Source organism: Somniosus microcephalus, chromosome 6, assembly GCF_052327205.1.
Source record: "Somniosus microcephalus isolate GS21.2 chromosome 6, FLI_Smic_1.0, whole genome shotgun sequence".
Taxonomy (NCBI): Eukaryota; Metazoa; Chordata; class Chondrichthyes; order Squaliformes; family Somniosidae; genus Somniosus; species Somniosus microcephalus.
Window position 1 is genome coordinate 40,510,038 of NC_140992.1, and position 17,886 is coordinate 40,527,923.

Consider the following 17,886-nt stretch of genomic DNA (forward strand, 5'->3'; position numbering starts at 1 on the left):
ATCCCCATCGCATCTCCTCACCAGCACTCCGCTTTGTCAACCTCTTCCACCATATTCCACTTGACACTTACATGCCTGCACCCTTACCTATTCCCTCTCTCTCTAAGGTCACATTCACTTAACTATTCGACCATGCAGCCCTCACACTCCCTATCACTGTGATGCCATGACAACAACTTTCAGCACACAGGGAGGGTCCTTTGTATCCTTCTGAGCATTTATGCTATGGATTCTCTACACTCACTCCTTCATTCTCACTCAAACTCCACTTGTGTCCCTCATTGCAGGAAGAGAGACCCCACAATAAGAGGGAAAGAGCCATGACCGGAGGACGGCCACCCTCAATAGCTCAGCTCACCCCCTGGGAGGAGGCGGCCCTGGAGATCGCCGGAATCGAGGACGATTCCCAAGTGGGTGACGGACAGATGGGAGCATCGCAGCAAGCTGGTGACAGAATAGTTTGGTATCTCTCTCATTGACATTGCATGAGTCACTGATAATGAATCTGATGCTCTAACAGATTGACTTATGATCAGCTGCACTTTTCAATGTTCATGTAATCTTGACCTCACATCTCTAACTCTTTCCTTTACTCCCCCACAGGACCATCGAGAACCCCCGTCCCCACTGTCCAGGGGGAAGAGCCTGAGCTTCCAGACTCCTCAGAGGAAGCTGCAACCTCTGAAGGCGCAGCGTCAGCAGAATTCAGAGCACCCAGCACCAGCGCAGACACTCACACCTCGGTGGGACCTTCGCGAGATAGAGTAGTGTTGTCACCTGGTGTATCACAGTTCACAAGTGAGCATCAGCAGATGGTGGAGACAGGGACAGCAATGGAGAGTCCTTGTCGGAGAGCGCAGGTATCTGCCAGCTCGGCTCAGCTGCATGTCGACCCTGTGCCTCCGGGTCCATCCAGAAGGAGAGCGGTGCTTGAACTCCTGGAACAGGTGCAGGAGTTGTTATGTTCATTAATAAATAGACATTCTTATTATGAACACAGCTAGCTTTTGCTAGACCTTTTATTGAGCACATGTGGACTAGGTACAGTATCTGTAGAGGCTTCCATCTTGACTGCTGCCTTGTGGGTAGCCTAGTGCCTCATGGGTAATGTAGTCTTAATATATATACAGCTGGGTAGTGTAGTCTTATACATACAGCTATATACAGCTCTACGGCTCCACCTAGTGTCCACTATAGAATGACATGTTATTGATCATTACAGGAGTCTCTGGCAGGTTTTGTCTCCAGGCTCACTGCGAGTGTGGAGCGAATGGAGGAGTCCATCGCGAACATGAGCAGAGCCTTTGTGGAGGCATTGGCGCATGAACGCATCACCATGGAAAGGGTGGCAACCTCCACGGAAAGGATGGCAACCTCCATGGTAAGGCTGGCTACCGTAGAGTAGAGGATGGCTACGGTAGAAGAGAGGATGGCTACGTTCATGGAGGAGCTTAGTCCCCAGGGTGTGGAAAACATGGTAATTGTTCAGAATAGACTGACATTTCTTGAGGAGCGATGGTCAGTGATGTAAAAAGACGACTGAGCACTTGGTTTGAGTATAAAACAAGGCTTTAATCAACTGTTTCAAAACCATGAGATTTCTAGTTACATCACTAGTTCCTGGTTACAGAAACATGCTGAGCAACTGGGCCCACGCCCAACTATTTATACTCCTTGGACGGCGCCACCAGCTGGCCGCCCAGTGTTACTTCATGAGTCATGATAAGATTCATGACAGTCAGCTATTGAGCAAACAAACCAGACCTTCATGCAAGTCCTCTGGAGTAGGGCTTCCAGTGCAGAAACGGGTCCTCATGGCCCCCCTGCAGTGCAGCAAGGTGCTGTCCAGCCACTTGCTAGCTCTGAAGTTGGGCTGACTCATGAAAGGGATGTTGGTGGCATACAACAAGGAAGTGGGAACTCCTCTCCAAGCGCTCATACAACCATGCCACTGCAGAGCCCCACCAGAGTCCCCACCCAACTAAGATCAGCATCTCAGCCCCTGCACAGCCGCAGGAGCAGCAGACTGTTGCCGAGCCCTCACAGGTTCGCAACCCCAGAGGATGCCCGCCAAAGGAGTCGAGACAGGAGCAGCAAGAAAGTGAGCAAGGGGCCTCCACATCTGCTGAAGCCACAAGGGGAGCACTATGTAGGAGCACGCGTAAGAGGAAGATATTGCACAAGTAGTCACAAGGGTTATTGCTTGGGTGTAATGTAGTGTTTAATTTTGAGAAGCCATCAGTTGCTTATTGTCATAAAAAATTCTGATGGCAAACTGTTGCAGTTTTGGCATGTGTCAATTCGATAATGGGACTTCCACATTGAGGGCTTAGGGCGACTTGCAATTGTCAGTATGGTGGTCAGAGTGAGAGGAATCCGCAGGTTCTTGTCCATTGTTGATGCTCTGGTAAGAAGGTGCAAGGCTAAACTGTTTGATTGTGCAGGCTAAGCAAATGTGACCAACATGAGTGCGTCCCTTGCATCCCGGGCAGCAATATGGTGGCGCTCTGGCGCCTTCTGGCCTGTGCATCTTCAGGTGGGTGAGCAGCAGCTTGGCGTTCCTGTTGATGTTCCTGCTGTTGGTGCTGCTGTTGCTCATGGTTCTGCTGCTGCCGCGGCTGGTCTTCATCCGAATCTGATATCCAGGAGGAAAGGAATTAAATGGTCGCCATGATTCTTGTATATGCCTCAGTTGAGGAAGCGCTTAGTCAAGGTGGGGAGAGGGGTTTCCAAGGAGGTCACACTGGAGATGGGTGTCAGGCTCCAAATTTCTACAACACTGAGTGTGCCTGCTAAAAGTTCCCCCAGACCTGAAACATAAAGTTCTGCCACCTGCAAATGATCATCAGTGAAAACTCTTTTATAATGGTGGAGCTGCAGCTGTTCGTAAGCAAGCCACTAGTGAGGCCGCCAGGATTACCTGGTGTGTTCCAGAGGAGGCGTGTAGGATGGGGGGAAAAGTGTTAAAATTGGAAAGACCTCTCAAAATAGGATTATAGAAGCAATTAAGTGGTTGTTAAGGGCCTTAACGGCCTATCCTGCCTCTTGGAGGCGGGATGGAAAGCGGGTCAGAAAATACACACTTGGGAAAATTGCTCGGTGGCGGGAACGGGCCCGCCCGCCAGTTTTGGCGATTTTAACAACTCGCACGCCTCCAAACCCGCCTCCTCGGAGCTGGGAAAATCGAGCCCTTTGTGTCCTCCTCACAACTTGCTTTCCCACCTATCTTTGTATCGTCAGCAAATTTGGCTGCAGTACACTCGGTCCCTTCATCCAAGTCATTAATACAGATTGCAAATAGTTGGCACCCCACTAGTTACAGTTTGCCAACCTGACAATGACCCATTTATCCCGACTCTCTGTTTCCTGTTAGTTAGCCAATCCTCTATCCGTGCTAATATATTACCACCAACACCATGAGCTCTTATCTTGTGCAGTAACCTTTTATGTGGCACCTTATCGAATGCCTTTTGGAAATCCAAATACATTACATCTACTGGTTCCCCTTTATCCACCCTGCTCGTTACACACTCAAAGAACTCTAATAGATTTGTCAAACACGATTTCCTCTTCATAAAACCATGTTGACACTGCTTGATTTTATTATGATTTTCTAAATGACCTGTTACTACTTCCTTAATAATGGATTCAAGCATTTTCTCAATGACAGATGTTAGGCTAACTGGCCTATATTTTCCTGCTTTCTGTGTCCCTCCTTTCTTGAATATGTGCGTTACATTTGTGGTTTTCCAATCCGCTGGGACCATTCCAGAGTCTAGCAAATTTTGGAAGATTACATCCAATGCATCCACTATTGTTGCAGCCACTACTTTTAAGACCTTAGGATGCAGGCCATCTGATCCAGGGGATATAGGCAGGTTCAACAATAATTTCCTCACACAATAATGTTGCAGGCTCGCCCTTGTCAAATATGTGCATGGGTATATACCAAAAAACAGATGTTTCTTTTCGTTATCTGATTTTAAAAAAGAATTATGCTATTGTTTTCCTTCCAGAACTTGCAGTGTAAAATGCCGGATGCAGAAATTTTTCTTGCTTACTACTTGCTGTTGTTGTTGGACTGATCCCTGTTGTTAAGCTTGCAGTTAATTGGGTTGTTGATGGTTGGGTGGTGCTCTCTGTAGCTGTTGGTGCTGTTGGGCTTGTTGGTCCTGAAGTGGATGTAATGTTTGGTATTGTAGTTGTTGATAGTACAGATGTAGAAGATGTCTCAGTAGTTGTAGTAGGAGCAGTTGATGTAGCTGTGTAAACAAAATGGAAATTCAGCCTTAGAATCTAACATGAGACTCAGGGCGGAATCTTACCTGGAAGGCCGAGTTCGAGGCAGGACTGCTGATTTTCGGGTTCCAGTCCCACCTCCAGCGACGTTTGATGAACTGAGGCTATTTTCCCCTGATTGGCCTTGTTAAGCCCACCCTGCGGGCTTGCCGGCCAAATAAGGGACAACTGGTGTCAGATGTCGTCAGTTGATGATGCTTCATCTGCCGGTTTTCTTAAAGGCATATGCACCACACTTGTTTGACAAATGATTTGACAGTGTTTGACAGCATTGAGGTGTCCATAGGTGAGCCCTTGCACCCAGGCTCTCCAGTAAATCTCTCCTTAGGATAAAACAGATGGCAGCTGCAGCTGAGATTGTAGCAGCCATCTGTCATTCTCCCAATGAGATTAGCTTTCACAAACACTTCACAGCTTGTTACCTACAGAAAATTCTAAACACATTAAACATTACTTTCATAACGTTTCCTTAACTCTGATACTCACCAGTGTCCCACTGAATCCTTTAAACCACTTCTGCAGCTGTCATATATACACAAAAATTACAGTAGTCCCACATCACGCCTCACCTACCCTGGCAGGGTTCCCCGACGTCGGGAAGCCCGCAGCAGCACTGGAAAAATGGGAAAAGCATCTTAACTACCTGTTAACTCCCGGGAAGATTGGTTGGAGGCAGGTTGGGAGCGGGTTTGTGACCCACTCCCATTTGTGGGGATTTTCCCAGCAGTCCTGCCTCCAGACACACCTCCTCAGAGCTGCTAAAATCCAGTGCTCAATCTCACTTGTTCTATTTAAATTACATTACATAAGAACATAAGAATTAGGGGCAGGAGTAGGCCATTCGTCTCCACGAGCCTGCTCTGTCATTCAATAAGATCATGGGTGCTCCGATCTTGGCCTCAACTCCACTTTTCTGCCTGTTCCCCATAACCCTTGACTCACCTGTAGTTCAAAAATCTCTCTATCTCAGCCTTGAATATATTCAATTAACTGAGCCTCCACAGCTCTCTGGGGTAGAGAATTCCAAAGATTCATGACCCTCTGAGAGAAGAAATCCTCTCCGTCTTGAATGGGCGACCCCTTATTCTGAAACTATGCCCCCTAGTTTTAGATTCCCCCACGAGGGGAAACATCCTCTCAGCATCTACCCTGTCAAGCCCCCTCAGAATCTTCTATCTTTCAATAAGATCACATCTCATTCTTCTAAACTCCAATGAGTATAGGACCAATCTGCTCAACCTTGCCTCATAAGACAACCCAGGAATCCCAGGAATCAATCTAGTGAACCTTCTCTGAACTGCCTCAAATGCAAATATACCCCTCCTTAAATAAGGAGACCGAAATTGTACGCAGTACTCTAGGTGTGCTCTCACCAACGCCCTTCACAGGTGTAGAAAGGCTTCCCTACTTTTATACTCCATCCCCCTTGCAATAAAGGCCAACATTCCATTTGCCTTTCTAATTACTTGCTGTACCTGCATGCTAACTTTTTGTGTTTCATGTACGAGGACACCCACATCCCTCTGTACCGCTGCATTCTGTAATCTCTCCCCATTTAAATAATATTTTGCTTTTCTATTCTTCCTACCAAAGTGGATAACCTCACATTTTCCCACATTATACCCAATCTGACAAATTTTTGCCCAATCACTTAACCTATCTATATCCCTTTGCAGTCTCTTTTTGTCCTCCTCACAACTTGCTTTCCACCTATCTTTGTATCGTCAGCAAATTTGGCAGCAGTACACTCGGTCCCTTCATCCAAGTCATTAATATAGATTGTAAATAGTTGGGACCCCACTACTGATCCCTGTGGCACCCCACTAGTTACAGTTTGCCAACCTGAAAATTACCCATTTATCCCGACTCTCTGTTTTCTGTTAGTTAGCCAATCCTCTATCCGTGCTAATGTATTACCCCCAACACCATGAGCTCTTATCTTGTGCAGTAAACTTTTATATGGCACCTTATCGAATGCCTTTTGGAAATCCAAATACACTACATCTACTGGTTCCCCTTTTTCCAGCCTGCTCATTACATCCTCAAAGAACTCTAATAAGTTTGTCAAACACAATTTCCTTTTCAAAAAACCATGTTGACTCTGCTTGATTGTATTATGATTTTCTAAATGTCCTGCTATTACTTCCTTAATAATGGATTCCAGCATTTTCCCAATGACAGATGATAGGCTAATGTGCCTATTGTTTCCTGCTTTCTGTCTCCCTTCTTTCTTGAATATGTGCGTTATATTTACGGTTTTCCAATCTGCTGGGACCTTTCCAGAGTTTAGGGAATTGTGGAAGATTACATCCAATGCATCCACTATTGCTGCAGCCACTTCTTTTAAGACCTTAGGATGCAGGCCATAAGATCCAGGTGATATAGGCAGGTTCAGCAATAATTTCCTCACACAATAATGTTGCAGGCTCGCCCTCGTCCAATATGTACATGGGTATATACCAAAAAACAGATGTTTCTTTTCGTTATCTGATTTAAAAAAAAGAATTCTGCTATTGCTTTCATTCCAGAACTTGTAGTGTAAAATGCCGGATGAAGAAAATTTCTCTTGCTTACTACTTGCTGTTGTTGGACTGATCCCTGTTGTTAAGGTTGTTGTTAATTGGGTTGTTGATGATAGGGTGGTGCTCTCTGTAGTTGTTGGTACTGTTGTGCGTGTTGGTCCTGAAGTGTATGTAACGATTGGTGTTGTAGTTGTTGATACTACAGATGTAGAAGATGTCTCAGTAGTTGTAGCAGGAGCAGTTGATGTAGCTGTGTAAACAAAATGGAAATTCAGCCTTAGAATCTAACATGAGACACAGGGCGGAATCTTACCTGGAAGGCCGAGTTCGAGGTGGGACTGCTGATTTTCGGGTTCCAGTCCCGCCCCCAGTGACGTCTAACGAACTGACGCTATTTTCCCTTGATTGGCCTTGTTAAGCCCGCCCTGCGGGCTTGCCGGCTGATTAAGGGAAAGGTTGTTAAGGTTGTTGTTAATTGGGTTGTTGATGATAGGGTGGTGCTCTCTGTAGTTGTTGGTACTGTTGTGCGTGTTGGTCCTGAAGTGTATGTAACGATTGGTGATGATGCTTCATCTGCCGGTTTTCTTAAAGGCATATGCACCACACTTGTTTGACAGATGATTTGACAGTGTTTGACAGCATTGAGGTGCTGTCAGACACTGACAATCACTGTCCATTGTTGAGCCCTTGCACCCAGGCTCTCCAATTCTCTGCTTAGGATAAAACAGTTCTTGTAGCCGTGTAAATAGAATGGACTTAGTGTGGAATCTTACCTGGGAGGCCAAGTTCCTTTACAACGGACTAAAAACAGTGGAAGCCCGAGAGGAGTATACAAATTGCTGGGGGGTACTTAAAGAAGAAATTAGGAGAGCGAAGAGGGGCCATGAAAAACACTGGCGGACAAAATAAAGGAAAATCCCAAGGTGTTTTATAAGTATATTAAGGGCAAGAGGATAACCAGGGAAAGTGTAGGGCCCATTGGGGACCAAAGTGGCAATCTTTGTGTAGAGCCAGAAGATGTAGGACAGGTTTTAAATGAATATTTTTCATCTGTGTTCACTATCGAGAAGGACGATGTAGGCATAGAAATCAGGCAGGGGGATTGTGATATACTTGAACAAGTTAGTATTGAGAGGGAGTAGTTACTAGCGGTTTTAGTGGGCTTAAAAGTGGATAAATCCGCAGGCCCAGATGAGATGTATCCCAGGCTGCTGTGTGAGGGAAGGGAGGAGATTGCAGGGGCTCTGACACACATTTTCAGAACCTCTCTGGTCACAGGGGAAGTGCCCGAGGGCTGGAGGACAGCTAACGTAGTACCATTATTCAAGAAGGGTAGTAGGGATAATGCAGGGAATTATAGGCCAGTGAGCCTAACATCAGTGGTAGGGAAATTATTGGAAAAAATTCTGAGGGATAGAATTAGTCTCCACTTGGAGATGCAAGGATTAATCAAGGATAGTCAGCATGGCTTTGTCAGGGGGAGATCATGTCTAACCAATTTGATTGAGTTTTTCAAGGGGGTGACTAGGTATGTGGATGAGGGTAGTGCAGTTGATGTAGTCTACATGGACTTCAGTAAGGCTTTTGACAAAGTCCCGCATGGAAGTCTGGTCAAGAAGGTAAGAGCCCATGAGATCCAGGACAATTTGGCACATTGGATCCAAAATTAGCTTAGTGGCAGGAGGCAGGGGGTGATGGTCGAAGGTTGTTTTTGTGACTGGAAGCCTGTGTCCAGTGGTGTACCGCAGGGATCAGTGCTGGGGCCTTTGCTGTTTGTAGTGTACATTCATGATTTTGATATGAATGTAGGAGGTATTATCAGTAAGTTTGCAGATGACATGAAAATTGGTGGAGTGGTAAATAGCAAGGAGGGACGCCTCAGGCTACAGGACAATATAGACTGGTTGGTTAGATGGGCAGAACAGTGGCAAATGGAATTTAACCCTGAAAAGTGTGAGGTGATGCATTTTGGGAGGACTAACAAGGCAAGAGAATACACAATGAATGGTAGGAACATAGGAAGGTCAGAGGGACCTTGGTGTGCATGTACATAGATCCCTGGAGGCAGCAGGACAGGTAGATAAGTTTATTAAAAAGACATATGGGATGCTTGCCTTCATTAGTCGAGGCATAGAATATAAGAGCAGGGAGGTTATGATGGAGCTGTACAAAACGCTAGTTAGGCCACAGCTGGAATAGTGTGTGCAGTTCTGGTCACCACACTATAGGAAGGATGTGATTGCATTGGAGAGGGTGCAGAGGGGATTTACCATGATATTACCTGGGCTAGACCGCTTCAGCTATGAAGAGAGACTGGACAGGCTGGGGTTGTTTTCCTTGGAGCAGAGAGGGTTGAGGGGGGATCTGATTGAGGTATACAAAATTGTAAGGACATAGATAGGGTAGATAGAAAGGAACTTTTCCCCTTAGTAGAGGGGTCAATAACCAGGGGGCATAGTTTCAAGATAAGGGGCAGGAGGTTTAGAGGGGATTTGAGGAAAGATTTTCACCCAGAGCGTGGTTGGAATCTGGAACTCACTGCCTGAAAGAATGGTAGAGGCAGGAACCCTCACAACATTCAAGAAGCATTTAGATGAGCACTTGAAACGTCATAGCATACAAGGCTATGGACCAAGTGCTGGAAAATGGGATTAGAATAGACAGGGCTTGATGGCCGACGCAGACACAATGGGCCGAAGGGCCTCTTTCTGTGCTGTATGACTCTATGGGCTCGATTTTGCCAGGCCCAAGGAGGCGGGATTGGAGGCATGTGAGGTGGTAAAATCGCAAAAGATGGCAGTCGGGCCTGATTCCCACCTCCATCCCACCTCCAAGCAATTTTCCCAAATGCGTGTTTTCTGATCCCATTTTCATCCCGCCTCCAAGAGGCGGAATAGGCTCTTAAGGCCCTTAACAACCAGTTAAGTGCCTCTATAATCCCATTTTGAGAGGCCTTTCTGATTGTCCCACTTTTCCCATGTCCTGCACGTCTCCTCTGGAACATGCCAGTGAATCCTGGCGGCCTCACAAGTGGACTGCTTACTAACAGCTGCAGCTCCAGCATTAAAAAGGAGTTTTCACCACTTATCATTTGCAGGTGGCAGAACTTTGTTGTCTCAGGTCTGGGGGAACTTTTAGCCGGCATACCCATTGTTGTGGAAGTTTGGAGCCTGACACCTGACGTAATAAAACTCACTACGCACCTGGTTTGAGCATAAAGCAAGGCTTTAATCAACTTGTTTCAGAACATGGAGGTCTAGTTGTACTTCACTAGTTCCTTGTCTTACAAAATGTCCCTGGCAAGCTGGGGCTGAATAGTGTGCAGTTCTGGTCGCCACACTATAGGAAGGATGTGATTGCATTGGAGAGGGTGCAGAGGAGATTCACCAGGATGTTACCTGGGCTGGAGCGTTTCAGCTATGAAGAGAGACTGGACAGGCTGGGGTTGTTTTCCTTGGAGCAGAGAGGGCTGAGGGGGGATCTGATTGAGGTATACAAAATTGTAAGGACATAGATAGGGTAGATAGAAAGGAACTTTTCCCCTTAGTAGAGGGGTCAATAACCAGGGGGCATAGTTTCAAGATAAGGGGCAGGAGGTTTAGAGGGGATTTGAGGAAAGACTTATTCACCCAGAGTGTGGTTAGAATCTGGACGGCGCCACCAGCTGGCCGTCCAGCATTATTTCACGATTAGTTTCTTGATGAATGATGAGATTCTTCCTGCCTAAAAGATTTGGAAGTCTGACGACTTCCTCTTAGCAGATCAGGCAGACCACGAATAGCCGCAGTCTTTTAGATTTTTGTTTATCGTTAGAAAGCACATCTCCCCGGACTGTGTCTTGGTCCCCGGGCCGCTTGATCCGTACTGGTGGATCGACAGGGCCCGTGTTGCTCTGATCGACCCGAGGGAGGCTGGGGAGATCGTGACTCCAGGTGCGGGTCCCCACAGGCACAGAACTGGCTTCATCCTGTTGGATAGCCGGGGATTGACCGGCATCCTGGCCTCGGGTGGCCATCCCACGGGGAGCGCTCGGCTCCCTGAATGGATCTGGTGGGGCAGCTGGCAGATCTCTCGATGCCCCAGGTAGGGCGTCATCTTCGGGGGAGCGCAGATTGTTGGCATCATCCCCGTGGGTCCGTCTATTGGTTGGGTCCGTGGAACCGGCCGGACAGGGAGCCAGGTCCCGGAGCGAAACAGTGGACTCCCGGCCCTCCGGGTACCGCACGTGCGCGTACGTGGGGTTGACGTCCGTGAGTTCTACCTCGTCGACGAGAGGATCGGTTTTAGATGATCGGATGAATCTTCGGAGCAGCACGGGGCTGGGAGCGGCCAAACATGACGGTAGAGACGTCCCATGGGTGAAGCGACGCTGGAAGCTGAAGAATCGCTCATGAGGTGTGACATTGGTAGATGTAGAAAGGAGAGACCTGATGGAATGCAACACGTCAGGGAGCATAGTTTCCCACTGCTGGTCTGGTAGGTTGCGTGACCTCAGCGCAAGACGAACAGCGTTCCAAATGTTAGCGTTGTATCTCTCAACCTGTCCGGTACCAATGGGATGGTACGGTGTCGTTTTACTTGTGGCGATTCCCCGTTGGGAGAGAGAACTTTTGAGTTCGCTTGACATGAAGGAGGGACCCCGATCAGAGTGGATGAAATTGACCGTACCGCAAAGGGAAAAGACTTGATCAAGGCATTTGATCACTGTGGAAGTAAGCATATTGGGACGGGGAAAGCAAAGGGAAAGCGTGAATATCCGTCCACCATAGTCAGTAAGTAGGTGTTTTGTGTTGAGGAGGGCAATGGCCCTTTAAAGTCAATGCTGAGTCGCTGCATAGGTTGCATAGCGTGTATGAGCGAGCCATCCGATGGACGGATGAATTGCGGTTTTAATTCCGCACAAATTCTACAGGAGGAGCATGTTCTTTTCACATCTTCCGTAGAAAATGGGAGATTTTTAGATCGCACAAAGTGCAACATACGGGTAACGCCAGGATGGCATATGTCAGTATGAAGATCGGCCAGAGTCGAAGTTGACATAGAAGAGCAGAATGCCCGCGTGAGGGTATCCGGGGCAACATTCTCTTTTCTGGGTTGATAATGTATGGTGTATCCAAAGGCGGCCAATTCCATCCTCCAGAGTTGTATTTTGTTATTCTTGAATTTAGTGCGTTTCCGGTTATCCAGCATAAAGGCCACGGAGCGCTGATCGGTTATAAGTGTGAAATGGCGACAAGCGAGAAAATGACTCCATTTACGTACTGCTTCGATGATAGCCGTAGCCTCCTTCTCGACAGGAGGATAATGGAGCTCGCTACCCTGCAAAGTTCTGGACAGAAATGGAACAGGTCGACCACCTTGGTTCAAGGTAGCAGAGATCGCCACATCTGATGCATCGCACTCGACCACGAAAGGAAGATTTTCATCAATGGAACGAAGCGTGGCATTTTCCAGTTCTTGCTTGAGGAGGTTGAAAGCTGAAATAGCTGCTGCCTCTAATGGAAATGACTTTGCGTGAAGCAGGGGCTGGATCTTGTCAGAGAAGTGGGGTATCCATTTTGCATAATAGGCGAACATGCCGAGTGCCCGACGAAGAGAGCCGAGATTCGTAGGGGGAGGGAGCTCCTGAAGTGGACGAAGTCGCTCCGGATCAGGTTTGATGACACCGTTGCCCACCCAGTAGCCAAGGATGTTGACTGATGGTACTGATTTCACAGGTTTGGACTCATTTAAGGTTAAGTTGCGACGACGGAGAACATCAAAAAATTTCTGGAGGTTGGCATCATGCTCCTTCTGGTCATGACCAGCAATGGTGATATTATCCAGATATGGAAAAGTGTCCGTTAAGTTCTCCTGTTTGACTAGGCTATCCATTGCCCGTTGAAAGACGGCCACCCCATTGGTGACCCCAAATGGAAGGCGACAAAACTGGTAAAGCCGACCATTGGCCTCAAAGGCTGTATACTTCTTGTCAGAGTCCTTTAACAGCACTTGATGATATGCATTCTTTAAGTCAAAAGTTGAAAATACCTTGTAGTTGGCAAGGTTATTGACCATGTCATCAATGCGTGGTAGTGGGTAGGCATCCAGGTCGGTATACTGGTTAATAGTTTGCGAGTAATCGATGCAAAGACATTTCTTGTGTTGCTTCAGAGGATTTTTAACAACGACGACTTGAGCCTGCCAGGAAGATGAACATGGCTTAATGATACCATCAGCTAGAAGGCGAGAGATTTCTGTCTCGATAAAGGATCAATCATCTTGGCTGAAACGTCATGATTTAGTGACTATGGGCTTACATCGGGGGGAAAGATTGGCAAACAAGGAGGGCTCGTCGAGCGAAGCCGCCGAAAGCGCACAAAACGGTACTTTGGAAATAGTAAGCTGCGGCTTTGACCCTCCAAACTCGAAAGTCAGTCTTTTGTGTTGTTTCTGGAAATCCTGTCCCAGGAGCACATCATTGCATAGGTTCTTGAGCACCCCGAGCCGGGTGGAGAAATAAGTGCGGCCATTGAGAATAAGGTCGACAAGACAAAAGCCGGAAGAGTTGGTGGTCAGTGTCGTCAGAGCCATTGCAATTTCCCTGTCCGAGGGGTAAATATGCAGTTTTAACTTACTGATAGCCCGCTTACGAATGAAGCTGTCAGAGCTGCATGAGCCGATTAGTGCACTCAAAATGTGTCCATTTACCGAAACCTTCGTGGCTGCATGGGACAGACTTTGGGGAAAAACAGCTGTGATGGGAGGAGGGGCAGTTTTACCCTTGACAGCTGTAACCTTAGTAGTGGTTCTTGTGGGAGGAGCAGTTTTATAGATTGCAGCTGTAACCTTAGTGGTGGCTCTTGGGGGAGGAGCAGTTTTATAGATAGTAGCTGCAAAACTAACAGGAGCTCTCGACCGGTATACCTTAGAAAAGTGGCCTTTCTTACTAACAGCGGCTCTTGACTGGCATACCTTAGAAAAGTGATCTTTCTTGCTGCAATGATTGCAGGTCGCGTTACGAGCAGGACAAAACTTCCTATAATGGAATGCACCTCCACAGAAGAAACACTTCCTTCCAGATTGCCAAGATGCCGCTAGGGCGGGGTTGTCATTAGTGTAGGTTTCTAGGGTAGGGTTGTCATCAGCCGGGTTGGAGTCATCATCCGTGAGGCCTGAGGCCTATCGCAAGAGTCACTAAAAGTGATAGCAGCAGCCCATGCACGTGGTGAAAGATAGGTGTCTGCATTTGTCTTTGCTAAGTCCAGAGAACATGCCTGGTCATAGGCAGCCTGTAACTTGAGAGTTTTATTCTCCAACAGACGCTGATGTATGAAGGGAGACGCTATCCCATTAATAAAGGAATCACGAATTAATTCCTCCTGGTACTGCTCAGCTGTAACAGCTTTAAGATTACAACCCTTGCTGAGCCTATGAAGTTTCTGAAGGAATTCATCAAGTCATTCCCCGGGTTGTTGTCGAGTTGTGGCCAGTAGATGCCGAGCAAAAATTTCATTTGGAGACTTGACATATAGCTGCTGTAGTATTTGGATAGCGACGTCATAGTCTACACAGTCTTTGATATAATCAAACACATGATGGGATACATAATTAGCAAGTATCTCTAATTTATCAGGAACATTCTCACCACACACCCTGAGGAAGTTGCTGAAAGTACGATGCCAGTGTTTCCAAACCTTAGCAGCTGTAAGTGAATTCGGGTCCAGGTCGAGACGGGCGGGTCAGAGTAGCTTCTCCATGATGGATTGATTACTTGTCTGAGTTCTCTTCTATGGTTTGAGTCGTAGCTGGCTGTTCCCGAAATCACCCAAAGCGTGGAATCGATATCAAGTTGATTAAATTGACGTAATAAAACTCACTATGCACTTGGTTTGAGCATAAAGCAAGGCTTTAATCAACTTGTTTCAGAACATGGAGGTCTAATTGTACTTCATTAGTTCCTTGTCTTACAAAATGTCCCTGGCAAGCTGGGGCCGACGCCCAAGTATTTATACTCCCTGGCCGTCCAGCGTTATTTCACGAGTAGTTTCTTGATGAATGATGAAATTTATAACAACACTCATCTCCAATGTGACCTCCTGGGAAACCCCTCTCGCCACCTTGACTGAGCGCTTCCTCAACTGAGGCATATACCAGAAGTAGAGCGCTTGTTTTGGGAGTCTCATATTGGGCGTGCAGACAATGTGACCCGTCCATCGGAGCTGATCGAGCGTGGTCAAAGCTTCGGTGCTGGGGATGTTGGCCTGAGCAAGAACACTGATGTTGGTGCGCCTATCCTGCCAATGGATTTGCAGGATCTTGCGGAGGCAGCATTGGTGGTACCTCTCCAGTGCTTTGAGGTGCCTGCTGTACATGGTCCATGTCTCTGAAGCATACAGCAGGGCGGGTATCACTGCTGCTCTGTAGACCATGAGCTTAGTGCCGGGTTTGAGGTCCTGGTTTTCAAACACTCTCGGAGCTCTGGCACGGCAAGAGAGCCCCAGGTGGGCAGAGGAAATGCTTCAAGGACACCCTCAAAGTCTCCTTGAAAAAGTGTAACATCCCCACCGACACCTGGGAATCCCTGGCCCAAGACCGCATAAAGTGGAGGAGAAGCATCCGGGAGGGCGCGGAACACCTCGAGTCTCTTCGCTGGGAGCAAGCGGAAGCCAAGCGCAGGCAGCGCAAGGCGCGCACGTCAAACCAAGTACCCCACCCACCCGCCCCTTCAACCACCGTCTGCCCCACCTGTGACAGACTGTAGGTCCCGCATTGGACTCATCAGTCACCTGCAAACTCATTTTTAATGTGGAAGCAAGTCATCCTCGGTTCCGAGGGACTGCCTAAGAAGATACCTGAAGCATGGAAACCATTTATTTCCTTTCCTCCTGGAGATCAGATTCGGGCGAAGACCAGCCGTGGCAGCAGCAGAACCATGAACAACAAAACCACCAACAGCAGCAGCAACAACAGGAGCGCCAAGCTGCTGCTCACCCACCTGAAGCTGCACAGGCCAGAAGGCGCCAGCGCGCGACCACATTGCTGCCCGGGATGCAAGGGACACACTCATCTTGGCCAGATTTGCTTAGCCTGCAGAATCAAACTCTTTTGCCTCGCACCTTCTTATCAGACCTTCGACAATGGCCAAGAACCTGCAGATTCCTATCACTCTGACCACAATGAGGGACACAAGTGGAGTTTGAGTGAGAATGAAGGAGTGAGTGTAGAGAATCATAGCATAGATGCTTTGAAGGAGACAAAGGGCCCTCCCTATGTGTTGTAAGTTGTCATTGCGTCACAGTGATAGGGAGTGTGAGGGCTGCAAGGTCGAACAGTTAAGTGAATGTGACCATAGAGAGAGAGTGAATGGGTAAGGGTGCAGGGATCTCAGTGTCAAGTGGGATGTGGAGGAAGAGGTTGGCAAAGCAGAGTGCTGGTGAGGAGAGGCAATGGGGATGAGATTGAGGGTGATGAGAAAGTCATACTCACTTTTCCTGTGCGGAGAAGGTCATGAAACCTTTTCCTGCACTGCAGCCAGGTTCTGCAGCACATAGAGATGGCATTGAGCTCCTGGGCCACTTGCAGCCACACAGCTTTAGTCTGTTGTGGTGGCTTTTTTCTCCCTGAGGAAGGGAGGAGCACCTCCTTATTAGATCTTGCTCCCTGCACCAGAGCTTGGAGGGAGGGCTCATCAAAGTGAGATGCACACTTTTGCTTGCTGGTGGACATGGTCGGTAAATGAAGTCCTTCATACAATGCCCAAAGCGTTTCCAGTCTCCAGAAGAAGCAAGGCTGCTTGCAGGCCTTAAATCCAGCAGCACTGATTATGTCATCGTAGGTGACATTCAGGATGGAAAAACTAATTGGGCCAGGGGTTCCCACACACTGGAAATCAAGTGCCCAATTAGGGGAAAATTGCACTATTTTCCCCACTTCCCATCGGAGTCGGGGTCCTGACACAAAAACCACCTGACACGTCCCAGCCCGACCCCACTGGCAAAATTGAGCCCTAAGATTCTATGAGATAGCAGCTGCAGCTGAGATTGCAGAAGCCATCTGTCACTTCTCCCAATGAGATGAGCCTACACAAACACTTCACAGCTTGTTACCTACAGAATCATCTAAACACATTAAACATTACTTTCATAACTTTTTCTTACCTCTGATACTCACCAGGGTCCCACTGAATCCTTTAAACCACTTCTGCAGCTGTCATATATACACAAAAATTACAGTAGTCCCACATCACGCCTCACTTACCCTGGCGGGGTTCCCCGGAGTTGGGAAGCCCGCAGCAGCACTGGAAAAATGGGAAAAAGTATCTTAACTGCCTGTTAACTCCCGGAAAGATTGGTTGGAGGCAGGTTGGGGGACCCGCTTCCATTTTTGGGGATTTTCCCAGCAGTCCTGCCTCCAGACCCGCCTCCTCAGAGCTGCTAAAATCCAGCGCTCAATCTCACTTGTTCTATTTAAATTACATTACATAAGAACATAAGAATTAGGGGCAGGAGTAGGCCATTCGGCTCCACGAGCCTGCTCTGTCATTCAATAAGATCATGGGTGCTCTGATCTTGGCCTCAACTCCACTTTTCTGCCTGTTCCCCATAACCCTTGACTCACCTGTAGTTCAAAAATCTCTCTATCTCAGCCTTGAATATATTCAAGATGACTGAGCCTTCACAACTCTCTGGGGCAGAAAATTCCAAAGATTCAGGACCCTCTGTAGAGAAGAAATCATCTCCGTCTTGAATGGGCAAACCCTTATTCTGAAACTATGCCCCCTGTAGTGTATGTACCTTTAAGAGAGAACTACTTTTACAGCTCCTGTATACTGTAGTACCGGCAGTGACCACACCTGTATATAAGCCTTGAGCATGTCTCTGTACCCCCAGTCTTCAGACTACCCTACTCCAGTAAATACCTGTTAATTGTTAAGTTACAGCATCCGTGTAGTTATTGAAAAGCATCATACTCTCAGAATCACGGATCTAACAGTGGCGACGAGTGTCGATTCGAATCTACCTGCAACCCTGCATTTCCCTTCGAGGATTCGCTCCAGGAGGGCGGTGGAAGAAAGTCGAGGCCA